General features: G+C 40.0%; 1 pseudogene; it reads left to right on the plus strand.

The window, feature by feature from the left end:
- Nucleotides 1-1933: 1933 nt before the first annotated feature.
- LOC125112192 (60S ribosomal protein L17-like) lies at nt 1934-2432 on the plus strand (annotated as a pseudogene).
- Nucleotides 2433-16678: the final 14246 nt, after the last annotated feature.

Below are 16678 nucleotides of genomic sequence, written 5' to 3' on the forward strand. Positions count from 1 at the left end.
AATATTTGAAAATCAATGTAACTACCACTAATAATATAAAACAGAAAAGCATGATGATTTCAATAGTGTTAAAAGTACTTGACAAAATTCAACAACTTCACAATAAAATTCTCAGCAAAATAAGAAAGAGAGGGAAGTTAACCTGAAACATACACCTAACATTATAGGTAATAATGCAATATTATATACTTTCTCCCTAATTTCATGAATAAGGCAAGAATATCAACTCTTCACTGCCTCTACTCAATATTGTACTAGAGGTTCTAAGCCAGTTTTATATGGCCAAACAGTGAAATAAAGTCAAGATTGAAAAGGAAAAAAGAGAACTGTCATTTTTTCACAGACAGCATGATTGTTTACATGAAATTCCAATGTAATCTACAAAAAAAGTTACTAAAACTAATAGGTGAACCTAACAAAGTTCTAAGGTAAATGAACAATATACAAAAATCAATCATATGCCTATATATTTGAACAATAAGTAACATTGATTTTTTTTATTTTAAACTTTAAAACAATTTCATATCATCATAAACACAAAATACTTAGGAATAAAACAAAAGGCATGCAAGAACTTTACACTAAACACTATAAAATATTGCTTAGAGAAATTAAAGACCTAATTAACTGGGAAGATTTACCATATTCATAGAATGGATGACTCAATGTTATTAAAAAATGTTCATCCTCCCAAAATCCGATCTCTAAATTCAATTAAAATTTTAATCAGTCTCATCAGACTTTCTTTGAAATGATTGATAAGTCATTGTAAAATTTACATGGAAATTCAAAGGACCTAGAATAACCAAACCAGTCTTGAAAATAAAAAGCTGAAGGACTCACACTACCTAATTTCAGCACTAACTAGAAACCTACATTATCAAAGAGAAAGCAAAATTTGTGTAATTGCCATGAGAACCTACTAACTTGACATGACTGTATAAATATTATTTAAAGTTCATTTCAGTGCAATTGATCATTTCTTACCTCAGGACAAAAATGGCCTATATCTATTAAAAACATACACACACAGAATAAGCAGTATAGTATATTACAGTATTTTCCAAAATAAAACCCATATACCACTGATCTGAAATGATTTTAAGTAATAGATAAATATGTTTTTTAATAATCATGAATTTAAAGATTTTCCATGCTTAATATCATGAAATTTTTCCATTAAAGACGATCATACAGCTTTTCCAGTAAGCAATCCGAGGTGACCTCTAAAAGTTTTAACTCAGAAAACCCAACAATATCATGCAAATGAAAGAGTTTCAAATCTTTTTTTTTTTTATTTTTTTTATTTTCCCACTGTACAGCAAGGGGGTCAGGTTATCCTTACATGTATACATTACAATTACATTTTCCCCCCAGCCTTTCTTCTGTTGCAACATGAGTATCTAGACAAAGTTCTCAATGCTATTCAGCAGGATCTCCTTGTAAATCTATTCTAAGTTGTGTCTGATAAGCCCAAGCTCCCGATCCCTCCCACTCCCTCCCCCTCCCATCAGGCAGCCACAAGTCTCTTCTCCAAGTCCATGACTTTCTTTTCTAAGGAGATGTTCATTTGTGCTGGATATTAGATTCCAGTTATAAGTGATATCATATGGTATTTGTCTTTGTCTTTCTGGCTCATTTCACTCAGGATGAGATTCTCTAGCTCCATCCATGTTGCTGCAAATGGCATTATGTCATTCTTTTTTATGGCTGAGTAGTATTCCATTGTGTATATATACCACCTCTTCCGAATCCAATCCTCTGTTGATGGACATTTGGGTTGTTTCCATGTCCTGGCTATTGTGAATAGTGCTGCAATGAACATGCGGGTGCACGTGTCTCTTTTAAGTAGTTTTGTCCGGATAGATGCCCTAGAGTGGGATTGTGGGGTCATATGGAAGTTCTATGTATAGATTTCTAAGGTATCTCCAGAGTTTCAAATCTTAATGTTCACTTTAAGAATATTTGTGAAACTTCCAAGCCATTAAGAGAATGCATATCTGGAAAGCTACCAAATAGCGAAAGGATGTCACTTTACAGAAGCAATGGGTGCCATTCCATTGCTACACAGTAGCGTTAGTAGTTGGTAGATGTGCTTGGGCCAAACAGTGGAGCTGGACACAGGGTCCATGACCCCAAAGTAGTGCTGAATTATTATTGCACGTGCTCAAAAACTCAGAGTGTAATGTTGAACATGAGGGCTTAGATGTAGATTCGTGGAGCACACCCAGGAGAACAAAGCCCCCAAGATGGCTCGCAGGACCTACAGAGCTCATGGTCCCATCAACCCTTGCAAAAGCTCTTGCTGCCATGCTGAGATGATCCTTACTGAAAAAAAGTGGATTGTTCCTAAGCCAGAAGAGGAGGTTGCAACCAAGAAAAAGATATCCCAGAAGAAAATAGTGAAACATAAAAATAAGGCCTGGGAATAAATTCTGCAAAAAAAAATTAAGGCAAATAAAAGTAAAAACAAGCATACAAAATTTCCTTCTGAAATAAATTGAAGTTTTAAAAACGAAGATGTATTTTAGGACTAACATGGTAATGCTAACACCTCATTGCAGAATTGGGCAGAATTACTTAGCCCAGCTCTGGCCCAGTAGGAAAACCCAGACTTTTCACATGCACACACCTCTCCCCTCACAGGCTTAGACTCCTTTTACTACCTAGGAGAAAGTAGACTGGGAGTCGTGTTTCCCATAGATAGGCTGGCTCCCAACTCACCAATCTGGTAACACGTGGATGAAGAGGCAAACCACATGTCATTACCTTAGGGCAGACTCTGGGCATAGACCTCTCAGCTTCACACTTTTCCTGGCGTTGCTGGACCCGGATGTTATCACTATGTCTCCAGAGACTGCCTTTAGGGGCTGCCACCACACTCGTGTGAACAGATTCCAGTCTAGCCCGCCTTTAATTCAAAGCTGCAATTCACAGGATTTAAGCTACCAGCCTACCTCATGGCTGCAGAAGAAGCTGCCGAAGTAAGACTATGTCTGATAGCTTGTATTTCTATAGTGGTGATCCCAGGGGCCCATCCAGCAGAGAGACTGGAGGGGAAGCATGTTGGGCAGACAAAACCAGGACTCTATAGAGGAGAAAGCCAGGTCTCAGAGAAGTTAGGTGACTTCAAGGTCATGCAGCAAGCAAGCCCTTCTGCCTACACATCAAACCCTCCCTAAGGAAGCTCTGGGAACCAGAGGCTTCAGGAAGGAATTTTGGTTCTTATGTGTGAGAAAGAAATTTTATAAGGGGGACCAAAAGACCAACGGCAAAGAGGCTGCAGCCCTCTCGAACCAAGGAAGAATGATGTCCCCGTCTGAATCACGAAGGCTCTGTGTGGCCATGCCAGGGAGATGCGTTCCCCTGCCTTTATCCAGGGTTATGAGTTGTACAGTGTCTTTTTGATGGTGAGATTAGAATTCCCAGGAAAGCACCTTTGTTTTTTTCCTTGCAAAGCTAGAGCTTTATTGGAATACCTGTCTTTTTTTTCTTTCTTTTCTTTAAGTCCCTTCTACCTCTGTTCCTGTACAGCTCTTTGGCAATTTGGGGCTCTTTCTTCAGAGCTTGTGCAAAGGGACCCGCACTCTGCAGCTCAGACCCTCGAGCAGTGGTCCTGCTACCCTTTCTACACGGCGGACACTCTCCTCTCTAGTGCAGTTGTCTGGTGTGTTACCTGGCTCATCTCTGGTAACCGTATCAGGAAGCAGCTTTAGGGACAGCGCGGGCAGGCCTGCTCCTGGGGATTCCTGGTGTAGCAGCTGCACTGGAGAACAAGCAGGATGTCCTCCCTCATGGGTACTTTGTTTCATTCCGGGATTCACTTTCGTACACCCGTCTCCAGGCACACAAGTTCTGTATGAACAATCCAGGCCATTCTTATTGTTTCTCCTCCGAATACCTAGCTTTGGAAAGCTCCTTAGGATGTCAAGGATTCTTTTCTGCTGGTTTTTGAGACTGAGATAATGAAGTCTGTTTCCCTTGGCGGGGTCCTCTCCCTGTATCTCTGCCTGGACCAATCAGAGGTTGAAGGACCTGTGAGTGGGCCACGGCTGCCCCTAGTGATTTCCAGGGTGGCGGATATGGTAGAGTTTGGAGGTGAAACTCAAGGACGGCAGTCTGGGGGGGGAGAGAGACGGACACAAGAGGGACTTGAAAGCACAGTTACAGAGCACTTTATACCTTAGCTAACAACAGCGATCATGCTGAGATTCCTCCGTGAGTGTGGCACTGCGCTAACTGCTTTAAACACAACTGTCCTTTGAGATAGGCTCTGTTACTATCCCCACTTTACAGATGGGGAAACTGAGGGACCCAGTTCAAATTCACCTAGAGTAAGCACTGGAGCCAGGATTCTAATCTCAGGGGTCTGGCTCCAGGGCCTATCCTCTTAACTTCCACATTCTATACAAAAAAGAATAAGAAATTCTTTCCCTTTTGGAGTTCCCATCATGGCTCAGCGGTAGCAATCCCGACTAGTATCCATGAGGACTCGGGTTTGATCCCTGGCCTCACTCAAGGCCAAGGGTCTGGCGTTGCCATGGGCTACAGTGTAGATTGTAGATGTGGCTCAGATCTGGCGTTGCTGTGGCTGTGGTGTAGGCTGGCAGCTATAGCTTAGATTCGACCCCTTGCCTGGGAACTTCCATGTGCCATGGGCACAGCCCTAAAAAGCATAAAACAAACAAACAAACAAAAAACTTCCCTCCCTCTGTCTCCCTAGTGTCACCACTAAAACCCTCCAGGAAATCTCTCCTTTCCAAGCCTGCTTTATTTATCCAGAGTATGTTTCTTTAAGAACCCCAATGGCTAAGCCTCAGTTTTCTCATTGATAGAATGGGAATGGGAATGGTACTTGTCTCATAAGCTGTTGGACAATCGTACAGAGGTTTAGAAAATACTGGCTTAAAAGTAGATGTTTCTGGCTTCATTAGTCTAGAATTCTCCCTTATTGCTTTACCAACATAGAGATAAACAGGTAAACAGGTTATTCACCATTCTTTCTGGCAGCCCTTTCTCTTACTCAAATGTCAAACTTAGAAATTTCAGATTCAGCGATTCAGTTCTAAAGAATTTATGCCGTCACCACAAAAGTTCAGAAACGCTTGGGTTTGAGGCCCAGGAGAGGGTCACCCAGCAGAGGAGCTTGGTTGTAAACCACTTGAGCTCTGCCCACACACATGGTGATTCAGACGCATAAGAGCACAAAAGACAGTACACTGTGCGTTTTCTCTCATTAATGGGTTTGTTCATCAGGGAAGGAAGAGAAGAAAAAATGCTGCCAATGAGAACAGCCCATTTTCAAGGAATTAGAAGACATTTTTGCTTGAATGTGCTAAAAGGTTAAGTAATGAACAGTACAATATCTAAGTCTCAGTCGTTTTCACACTGTGCTCAGTGGAGCCCTGGAGTTTTGCAAAGGCACCTCGGGGGCAGCTCTGAAGTTAGCAGTTATCTCACCAGCTGAATGTTAACTTGCAAAGGAATGGATAGATGGAGGCTATAAAGCATGTGCAATGTCCTTGCAACAGAAGCAGCAGAATCTTCTTGCATCCTACAGGCATAATCCATCCTGGATATGTGTGACTTTGGTCAAGTCACTTCCCACCTCCTCTCACGTCTGTTTTCTTTTCTGTCCAGTGAAGAGAATCAGCGATGGGTTGATCACAAAAAGCTTTTGGCTCTAAAACTCCAACCACTACATGACCTGTGTTCTCGTCAATGTCTACTTCCAACAACAAAACAAATGTTTTTAGGATTATCTTTATACAACTCTCTTCAAAGCTGGTACATCATTTCTTTGACATTTCTCAGTGATTGCAAATCCTGGATCTTTCAGGAGAAATGTGATTTTTTTTTTGAAACTTACCCAAACAAAACAAAACAAACCAAAAAAAAATCCACTAGTTCAAAACCAGATTGTAAAATGACATTCATATTTCATGGAAAGACCAAAAAAAGATAAACATAAAAAAATGTTCTCTGCCCTTTTCCCTCTTCTTTGCCCTCCACTGTGCATCATGCATCTGCATTAGCCATGGACCAAGCCTCCCCACTGGCAGAAATACCTGCTCAATCTAAAGAGCAGCGTTGCAACATCGTGTCTAGCCTCAACAAGACAACTCCTTAAAAGATAACATTCCTCCTTCATCTTATAAGAGCTCACCATGGCCCATGACCCCCTACTTGCTAGATGGGTAAACTGTCAATAACCCATCATGTAATGTACAGCCCTCTGTCTCAAAAAAAAAAAAAAAAAAGCCTTATGTAACTGTGCTTTGACTTTGAATCAGTCGAGCAGTTCTCTGAGCTCGCTGAGATGCTGTTCCTGGGTTATAATTCAATTTGGCTCAAACAAAATTTTCCATTTCTCTCTAGATCTGACCGATGAATTTCTCATTGACAAGGTATTTCATTTGGCTCTGCACAAGAGCCAGGTACTGGTGTAGATAAGACACAAATGAATAGGCCCATCTTCTCTGCTTTCTCAAGGGGCTCCTAGTCTAGGGTTGAGCTGGTAAAACACACTTCTATGATTTCCTTTGGGCTTTGTAGATGTATCCTAGTTCTGGCCATTCTGACTGGAAATGATAAAACATTTGAGCCAATGATGAGAGAAACCAGTATTTGCCTTGCAAAGATGGACCTTGTCTTTGGGCTTTGGGCATGGGGTTAGCAAATTTTGAAGGTTAGCAAATTTGGGGCATGGGGTTAGCAAATTTTGAAGGATTTCTGACAAATATCCTCTCAGCTCAGAAGCCAAACATCTTGCCTCTGTAAGCAGTACATTCTCCTATTCCTACCCCTTCAGTAAGTGCTAAGTACTTTCACTTCCCAGGTCCCTTTGGTGGCTGGCTGGTTGACTGTAGAACTTTGTTTAGCAGCCATATTACACTTGTTTCAAATGGATCATTGTGCATAGATAGGAGGGCAGTCTGTGTAGTAGAAACCTGGTTCATCTAGGCTCACGTCCCAGATCCCTCTAACTGGCTTTGTAGTTTTGGTTCCACTTAACTTTGCTGAATCTTATTTTTCCTTATCTGTAAGATGAAATTACAGACAAGTTTGCTAAATGGATAAGGAATCACATATATGGAGTGCCCAGTATACATGAATACCTAGTGAGGATTCAAAAATGGTGGTTCTTTTTATTAGCTGGTCTGCAAAGAGGGCATTAGTCCAGGAAAGATGACCTGGACCAGTCCTCTTCGAGTGTTGCTGGAACTTGAAGGAATCACCACTGAGCTGAGCACAGGCTTATATATGTATCCTAGGTGGGTATGTGGCTCTAATGGGGCTCCTGGAGACAGGGAACCTCAAAGAACCACAGAGGGAAGAAGTTGAGGTGAGGCTGAGTCAGACCAGTTGATGGAGGCAAGGTCTGAACTGTGTCTCTGCAGCTGACATTAGATTTGTAGGAAGGTGAATGGATGAGACACATTTTCCCATTGACGTACTTAAGCCAACGATCTGGTTAGGAAAGCCACATGGTCACCACCTGAGATGATAAGCCATCAGAAAATATCAACAGTTGGAGCAGACCTTTGATGCACATACTAGATCTCAAGTTGGACATTGGAGAGTAGCTCCTTGAAAATGAAGGTGTCTTTTCTTCACATAGACATGTGGAGAGAAGGCTTTGCCGGCTTAGAGGTTGCAAACGGGAGGCTTTTGTTGTCACGTTTATTTTGACTTGAACAGTGTTTAAAGTGAGATTTCACCAGGATTTCTGGCTCTTCTCAAATGTTAGAAGATGGAGCCACACCAAACCTACAGTCTTGGACACAGCAGTGGTTCACTGGCACCAGCTCTTTGGGGGTTTCAGGTTATTCACGGCTCCTTCATTGAAATGAGCTTTTCTTGTGGTTTTTAGAACACTCCTCTGTCCTCATCTTCCTCTAATCTCTCCACCTGCTTTTTCATTTTGTTTTATCCAAGCCCCTCCTCCGCTGCCAGTCCTTAAATGCCAGCAATCTCAGGGGTGGGTTTTAGAGCCTCTTCTCTTTTCCCCAGTCCACATGCTTTTCCTGATAAACCTCATCTCCTCCCAAGGTTTTGAATCCTAGTTCAATGATGCTACTGGCAAGGAGAAGTTTTTCACTTCTTCCCTTCTAGGTTCTTTGGCTGATCTAGATTAACAGGAGAAAAATTTAATTTCGTGTGTACAGGAGCTCATAAAAATATGAGAGTCCAAGAAGTGACCAAAGTAGGCAGCGTGTATACCTTTTAGACAAGGAAACAATAAATTTGTGAAGAAATGACAAGACAAAGGGGTTTGGGCCTAGGGTTAGCAAATTAGCAACCGAGGAACAAGGTTCATTTATACAGACTTTCTTGTCCCCAGATTCCCTGTCTCTGGTGCTAAGGATGCCTTCTACCCTACTGGTCCAGGGAGGGTACCTTTCACGTGGGAGATTTATTTTCTGTTCTCAGGACAAAGGAGGGTCAGAGTGTCCTTGCACTGACGATTCTTAAGTAACTTTAATTCCAAATAATATGTAGAACAGGCATATTCTACTCCCCTTCAATGCTGATGTTCATGGAAGTATGTGGCACAGAGGTATCAAGACTCTTTTATAATGTATTTTCACAGTAACTGATAACAAACATCACACGGAACAAGATAGCTGGATTGCCAGGTATTTTCTGATTTCTACCCTTAATTTTATATGTGCATTGATGTACTTGACTTATACTCTAAAACTTAGCCATGTACTGAAGAAAATGTTAAGCTGGTAAATTTTTACTTACCACTTATAAACATTTAGCTTTAGAGAAAAGCACATCTTTCAAGTAGCAGAACTCCCAAATAGCCCAGCTCCAGGAACCTCTCCCCCATTTTCTCCCTTCCAGCCAAACTGTGTTGCTTTTAATTTCCACCAACAAAGCACACCCTCTCTTGTCTTGGGGTGTATCAGTTTTCTGGTGATGCTCTAACAAAATTCTACTGGGTGGCTTCACAGCAGGAAAGAATATCGTGCTCTGATTTTTAAGCAATAAAACTGCAAATGGCTATTATTTCTAAAGTGCCTTACTTCTTATTCTTCCAAATGTCTCTCCCTAGAACATGGTGAAATTTTTACATGAGCAACTTTGTATGGAAAGACAAAGTAGTTAATGTATTCTGAATTATGCAGAAGCACAAGATGGGAGGGTTCTGATGCGATCATTTTCTTTTTCCCCTTCATCCTTTAACTGACCTAGATTGTTTAACATCATAATGCTCATTTATCCAAACACAGATAATTATAAATGAGGAAATAGAAATTACCTATAATCCAGAGATAACCCCCATTGATGTTTTGGTTATTTAAAATAGAATTCTGGAGTTCCCTGGTGGCTCAATGTGTTAAGGAGCCAGCATCGTCACCGCTATAGCTCAGGTCACTGTCGTGGCATGGGTTCCATCCCCAGCCTGGGAACTTTGCATGCCATGGGCATGGCCAAAAAATTAAATAGATAAATAAAATATAAGAACTTTTGCCGTGATTTCCATCACTGTCCTCTTACCATAGGTTCTTTTTCTTCATAAACTCATTATTACTTATTTACTGCTTTATTTTCTATCTTCTTTACTAGGCTTGGCCCACTGTTGCAACCCCAGTCCCTTATAATAACGCCTGGTACACAGGAGGTGCTCGATAAGTTTTTGTTGAATAAATGAGTCTCTCAGAGTTCCGGCTGTGGTACAGTAGGTTAATGATCTGGCTTGTCTCTGGGGTGGCTCAATGCGTTAAGGATCTGGCATTTCTGCAGCTGTGGTATAGGTTGCAGCTGCAGCTGCAGCTCAGATCTGATCCCTGGCCACTGACTCATTTAAAACCCTTCTGTGATTTCTCACTACCCTTAGAACAAAGCCTAGCATCCTTATTACTCTTTCCCACAAGCTGTTAGTTTTTGGAAAGACACACAGTCCTCTTCTTTGAAGCTATGGCATCTCCAATCCTTAGCATCTGCCATAGGCTCCAGGCTCCTCTCCCACATCTTCTCCCTTCCAGCCAAACTGAGTTGCTTTTAATTTCTACCAACAAACCACACCCTCTCTTGTCTTGGGGCCTATCAGTTTTCTGGTGCTGCTCTAACAAAATTCTACTGAGAGGCTTAACAACAACAATTTCTTTTCTTTCAGTTCTGGAGGCTAGAAGTTCAAGACCGAGGTGTAGGCAGGTTCATTTCTTCTGAGGCCTCACTTCATGGCTTATACATGGCTGTCTTCTTCATGTCTTCACACAGTCTCTCCTAGTGCATCTGTGTCCCAGCCTTCTCATTTTCTAAGGACACCAGCCACGTTAGTGATCTCATGTCACCTTAAATTGCCTCTTTAAAGACCTTCCTTCCAAATACTGTCACAGTCTGACATACTGGGGATTCAAATTTGGGGGGGACACAATTCAGCCCAGAACACAAGGCCTTGAATTGGTTGTTCCTTCTGTCTCACTTCCTTTTATTTGCTTTCTCAGCTTAAATTTCACTTTTCAGACAACTTTTCCCTGACCTCCACGAGGCTAGGTGGGTCCCCACCTTCAAGGCTCCCTTGGTATCAGTATCGTCCCCCCCTTTTTTTTTAAATGGAAGTATAGCTAATTTAAAATGTATTAATTCCTGCTCTACAGAAAAATGATTCATATATATATATATATATATATATATATATACACACACATTCTTTTTTATTCTTTTATACACGGTTTATCACAGGATATTGAGTATAGTTCCCTGAGCTATATGGTAGGACCTTGTTGTTTATTCTTTCTTTCTAGTTGGTTTTGTTTTTGATTTTGGTAATGAAATGGCCATTTTAACTATTTAGGATAACTTATCTTGGCTATAACTGAATTTAAACTGATTAATTCTTGAACTTCAGATATATATTATGTAATATATATTTACATATATTAATAAATTTTATTGGCTCAGATAGTTGACTTAGAAAGTTGTGTTAGTTTCAGGTCTACAGAAAAGTAAATCAGTTATACATGTACTTATATCTATTCTTTTTCAGATCCTTTTCCCATATGGGTTATAACACAATATTGAGTCATTACCCTGTACTATACAGTAGGCCTTTGTTGTTTATCCATTCTATATATAGTACTTTGCATCTGCTAACCCCAAACTCCCACTCCATTCCTTCTCATCCATTGGCAACCACAAGTCTGTTCTCCACACCTGTGAGTCTGTTTCTACTTTGTAGATAAGTTAATTTGTGTCTTATTTTAGATTTTATGTATAAGTGATATCATATGGTATTTGTCTCTTTCTTACTTCATTTAGTATGATAATCTCTAGGTCCATCCATTTTCCTACAAATGGTGCTATTTCATGCTTTTTATGGCTGCGTAATATTCCATTGTGTGTGTGTGTGTGTGTGTGTGTGTGTGTGTGTGTGTGTGTGTGTGTGAATAATATTCCATTGTGGGTATATATACATACAAATCCATCGTGTGGACATTTAAGTTGTTTTCATGTCTTGGCTCTTATGAATAGTGCTACTATGAATATACAGGTGCATGTATCTTTTCAAATTGGAGTTTGTCTGGGTATATGACCAGGAGTGAGATTGCTGGATCATAAGCAACTCTATTTTTAATTTTTTGAGGAACTCCATACTATTTTCCATAGTGGTTGCACCAACTTACATTCTTATCAACAGTGTAGGAGGGTTCCCGTTTCTCCACACCCTCACTAGCATTTGCTATTTGTAGACTTTTTGATGATAGCCATTCTGACTGGTGTGAGGTGATACCTCATTGCAGTTTTGATTTGTATTTCTCTAATAATTAGCAATGTGGAGCATCTTTTCATGTGCCTGTTGGCCATCTGTATGTCTTCTTTGGAGAAGTGTCTATTTAGGTTTTCTGCCCATTTTTCAATTGGGTTATTTATTGTTGAGTTGTAGGAGCTGTTTGTATATTTTGGAAATTAAGCCCTTGTTGGTTGCATCATTCGCAAATATTTCCTCCTAGTCTGTAGGTGTCTTCATTTTGTTTATGGCTCCTTTGCTGTACAGAAGTTTGTTAGTTTGATTAGGTCTCATTTGCTTATTTTTGCTTTTATTTCTATTGCCTTGGGAAACTGACCCAAGAAAACATTAACATGATTTATGTCAGAGAATGTTTTGCCTATATTCTCTTCTAGGAATTTTATGGTGTCATGTCTTATATTTAACTCTTTAAGCCATTTTGAGTTCATTTTTGTGTATGGTGTGAAGGTGTATTCTAACTTCATTGATTTACTTGCAGCTGTCCAACTTTCTCAATACCATTTGCTGAGGAGACTATCTTTTTTTTCCATTGTATATTCTTGCCTCTTTTGTCAAAGACTAGTTTACTATAGGTGTTTGGATTTATTTCTGGGCTCTGTATTCTGTTCCATTGATCCATATGTCTGTTTTTGTGCCATTACCACACTGTTTTGATTACTGTAGTTTTGCAGTACTGTCTGAAGACTGGGAGGATTATACCTCTTGCTTTGTTCCTTTTCTTCAAGATTGCTTTGGTGATTCTGCCTTTTATGGTTCCATGTAAATTTTAGGATTATTTGTTCTAGTTCTGTGAAAAATGTAATGAGTAATTTGATAGGGGCACTTTAAATCTGTAGATTGTTTTGGGTAGAATGGCCATTTTAATAATATTAGTCTTCCAAGCATATCTTTCCATTTCTTTGAATCATCTTCAGTTTCATTTATTAGTGTTTTGTATTCTCAGCATATGCGACTTTCACCTCCTTGGTGAGGTTTATTCCTCAGTATTTTATTTTTTTGGATGTGATTTTAAAAGGATTTTTTTTTTTTTACATTCCTTTTCTGATATTTGTTAGTGTAAAGAAATAAACTGACTTCTGTATGTTAATCTGGTATCCTACTGCTTTGCTGAATTCATTTATCAGTTCTCATAGTTTTTGTGTGGAGTCTTTAGGGTTTTCTATGTATATAGTATCATGTCATCTGCATATAATGACAATTTGGATATATTCTATTTCTTTTTCTTGTCTGATTGCTGTGGCTAGGACTTCCAATATTATATTGAAGAGAAGTTGTGGGAGTGGGCATCCTTGTCCTGTTCCAAGTTTTAGCAGGAAGCCTTTCAGTTTTTCACTGTCAAGTATTATATTGGCTATGGGTTTGTCATAAATAGCTTTTATTTCACTGAAATATGTTCCCTCTATACCCATTTTGTTGAGTTTTTATTATGAATGGATGTTGAATTTTAATCAAATGCTTTTTCTGCATCTATTGAGATGATCATGTAGTTTTTGTCTTTTCTTTTGTTGAGTGATATATCTTACTGATTTGTATATGTTGAACTATCTTTATGCCCTGGGATGGCTCCCACTTGGCTGTGGTATATAATCTTTTTATGTGTTATTAAATTGGCTTTGCTAATATTGTGTTGAGAATTTTTGTATCTATATTCATTAAAGATACTGGCTGGTCTGTCATTTTCTTTTTCGGTAGTGTCTTTGGTTTTGATATCAGGGTGATGGTGGCTTCATAGACTGTCTCTAGGAGTGTTCCCTTCTCTTCAACTTTTGGGAGGAGTTTGAGAAGAATCAGTATAAATTCTTCTTTAGGATTTGCCTGTATAGCCATCTAGTCCTGGACTTTTGTTTGTAGGGAGTTCTTTAATTATGGGTTATCTTTCACTTCTAGGGAGTATCATCCTCTTTCAAAACCCTCATCATGTTTGTAATTACTTGTTCAATGTCTGTCTTCTAGAATTGACTCTAAAATTGATGAAAACAGGATCTGTAACTGTGCTGAACATGACCCAATTCTCAGAGCTTAGTTCAGTGCCTGGCAAATAGGAAGTGCAGTAAATCTTGGCTCAATTAATCTGAATTGAAGAACAGTCTCTTAGATTTTAATAGTTTTTATAAACATCATTTTAATGAATGCACATTATTTTTATTGATGTGTGTGCACACTGATTTTATTGGTAATACTCTTAGTCATTACCCCATAGGCATCTATATTATATCCAAATTTTTTCTCTTATTCACAATCGTAGGATGGAGATGTTTCTGTCCCTCTCTTTCCTTAGATTCCTAGTAATAGATGATGAATTCAAAGGAAATAAACAGTTTTAAGGCTTTAATGTAAAATGTATACTGCATAGTTGATTTCTAAAAAGACTGAATCAATTTATACTTGTATTAGCAGTAAAAATGAAACAAAAATAAGCACAAACTGATTAAAAGTATAATAAAAGAGCTTATTACATAAAATTTTGATGAATAGTTTATTGCCCAAGTTCTCTGAAAGGAAAGAAATATAAGTTGGTGTCGTGTAGGTTTCTGGATCTTGAATGACAATCCTGTATATGTACAGTATCTTATATTTATTTTCATAAGTCCCAGTGATGGAGAAAATTTGATGCTCCCTCCAGAGTTGGAACACATCTATGGGAGGGAGTAGTAAGGTGTGGTGGTTGGAATTTCTTCACCTCTGTGGTCATAGCACCCTGATTCTTCCATCTCTGAGTCTATCTGGTTTGAGTCTGGGGGTTCCTACTCTCTAATTGTCAAAGTAGGGAAAGTTGATGATTGTCCTAGAATATGTATAGGGAAATTTCTATCAAAATAAATGCAAATGCAAGTCATGCGGATTCACTAGGTAGAGAAGTTAGTAGAGGCTAAAGTCATTCTCATTTGCGTCCATTTTCTCAATAAAATGTGTGGTGAGGTCATTGAGTGAGGGAGGGGAGGAGTAGGGGATATTTCAAAAGAAAGGTGGTGTGAAACTGTTGTCTCAGAGTAGGAAAATAAATTAGCTAGAGAAATACAGAATTGTGGGAAGTATTGAATCTCATTTCAGATTTGTGTTCATGATTTAAAGTGAGGCTAGTCAGCACTGGTTATGTGGTTTCATCCAGTTCCAACAGCTACTTAAGTTTAGGTGCAACATCGGTGGGTAATTTGGTGTAATAAGATTTAAAGTTTTGCCAAGTTAACTCAAAAGAGGAGAAGAGGGAGTTCCCATCGTGGCCCAAAGGAAACAAATCTGACTAGCATCCACAAGGGCACAGGTTCGATCCCTGGCCTCACTCAGTGGGTTAAGGATCCGGTATCGCTGTTAGCTATGGTATAGCTCCGAGCAGATGTGGCTCGGATCTGATGTGGCTGTGGCCAGCATCTGTAGCTCCAATTGACTCCTAGCCCGGGAGCCCCCATAGGCCAAGGGTGTGGCCCTTAAAAAAAAAAAAAGTTTTCATTGTGGCTCGGTGGGTTAAGGACCCAATGTTGTCTCTGTGAGGTTGCAGGTTTGATTCCTGCCTCACACAGTGGGTTAACGATCTGGAGTTGCCACAAGCTGCATAGGTCATAGATGTGGCTCAGATTTGGTGTTGCTATAGCAGTGGCATAGGCAGTAGCTGCAGCTCCAATTGCACCCTAGTCTGGGAACTTCCATGTGCCACAGGTGCAGCCATAAACAAAAAACAAAAAAAGAGGAAAGGACATTAATGGTGGGTAAATAGGGAAGTGAGACCATGGGAAGGGGTGAGGGATTCTGCAAAACTAGAAGGAACAATGGGTTGGAGGTCCTGAAAAACTATCCATGTGAATAGACAAGATTGAGTTGAAATGATTAGATACTAAGATCTCAGGGTTTTAAAAACATTTATTTTGGAGTTCCTTGGTGGCCTAGTAGTTAAAGATTTGGTGTCACTGCTATGGCTTGGGTGTGATCCCAGGCCTGGGTTCTTCTGCATGCCATGGGTGTGGCCAAAAATTTATGTATTTTTATTAAATATGAATGCAATTAGACAATTTAGGGCTGGAATTCTCTTGGCTTAAGGCCTCAGGTAAGACAGGAGAGTGGCTAAATGAAGAGATCAGTCCTTCTAAAGATGGCAGCTGTCTGGGGCTGCCCTTAGAACTTCATCTACTGTATAAATGGAAGGGGCTGGTTGGGAGACTGGGGAAAGGGCATTTAAGATAAGCTGGCTCACAGTGTTTGTCGGTTTGCCTCTTGACCCTAAGGTCAATGGCTTCTCCTAGAAACTTGGCAAAGATAAAGTTGGGGGGCGGGGCTCCTGTGTAAGATGTGCTTCCAGCTACCCTAAAACTGTAGGACTGGGGTCGTGCTGGTGGTGGAAGAGTAGCAGCCAGTCCCTTGCTATTAAGTTCCTCTGTATTTGCCTAGTCTATTTAAGGGCTTTGCGAGGGAGGTTTTCGACCTTATCGTTTCAAGAAGTCCCTGTTACACCCAAAGTATTTTTTTGTATTATTACCTGCTGTTGCTGTTTCTGAGAGAGTACCACTTCATAGGCAGCTGAGACCGAAACTGTGCGTGCTCTGACACCACAGGACTTCTCAAACATTTCTCCCACTGTCATCTGGGATGATGAGTCCATTCTTTCACGGCCGAAGAGTGCACCCCAAGCTTCCATCAGTGGACTCTCGTTGATTACCTCATTGAAGAGGTGTATGGAAACGATAGACCTCCAGGCTTATTAGGGTAAGCCGTGAGGAGCACAAGCCTTCCTAGGAGGCAGATGCTGACACTCACCAGTCTCCACCCTTAAACTGCGAGTAAAACTTCTCTCAGTATATAGACCACTTCAAGTTTGCTTTACCTAGAACAGCAACCTCCTCTTTGAAATCTTGTAAGAAGAGACTGTTGGATCTTTAACTCTTTCCTGAAATAGTGGTCCATTGTTCTAAAGGCATGGAGACA

The sequence above is a fragment of the Phacochoerus africanus genome, chromosome 11 (assembly GCF_016906955.1).
Source record: "Phacochoerus africanus isolate WHEZ1 chromosome 11, ROS_Pafr_v1, whole genome shotgun sequence".
Taxonomy (NCBI): Eukaryota; Metazoa; Chordata; class Mammalia; order Artiodactyla; family Suidae; genus Phacochoerus; species Phacochoerus africanus.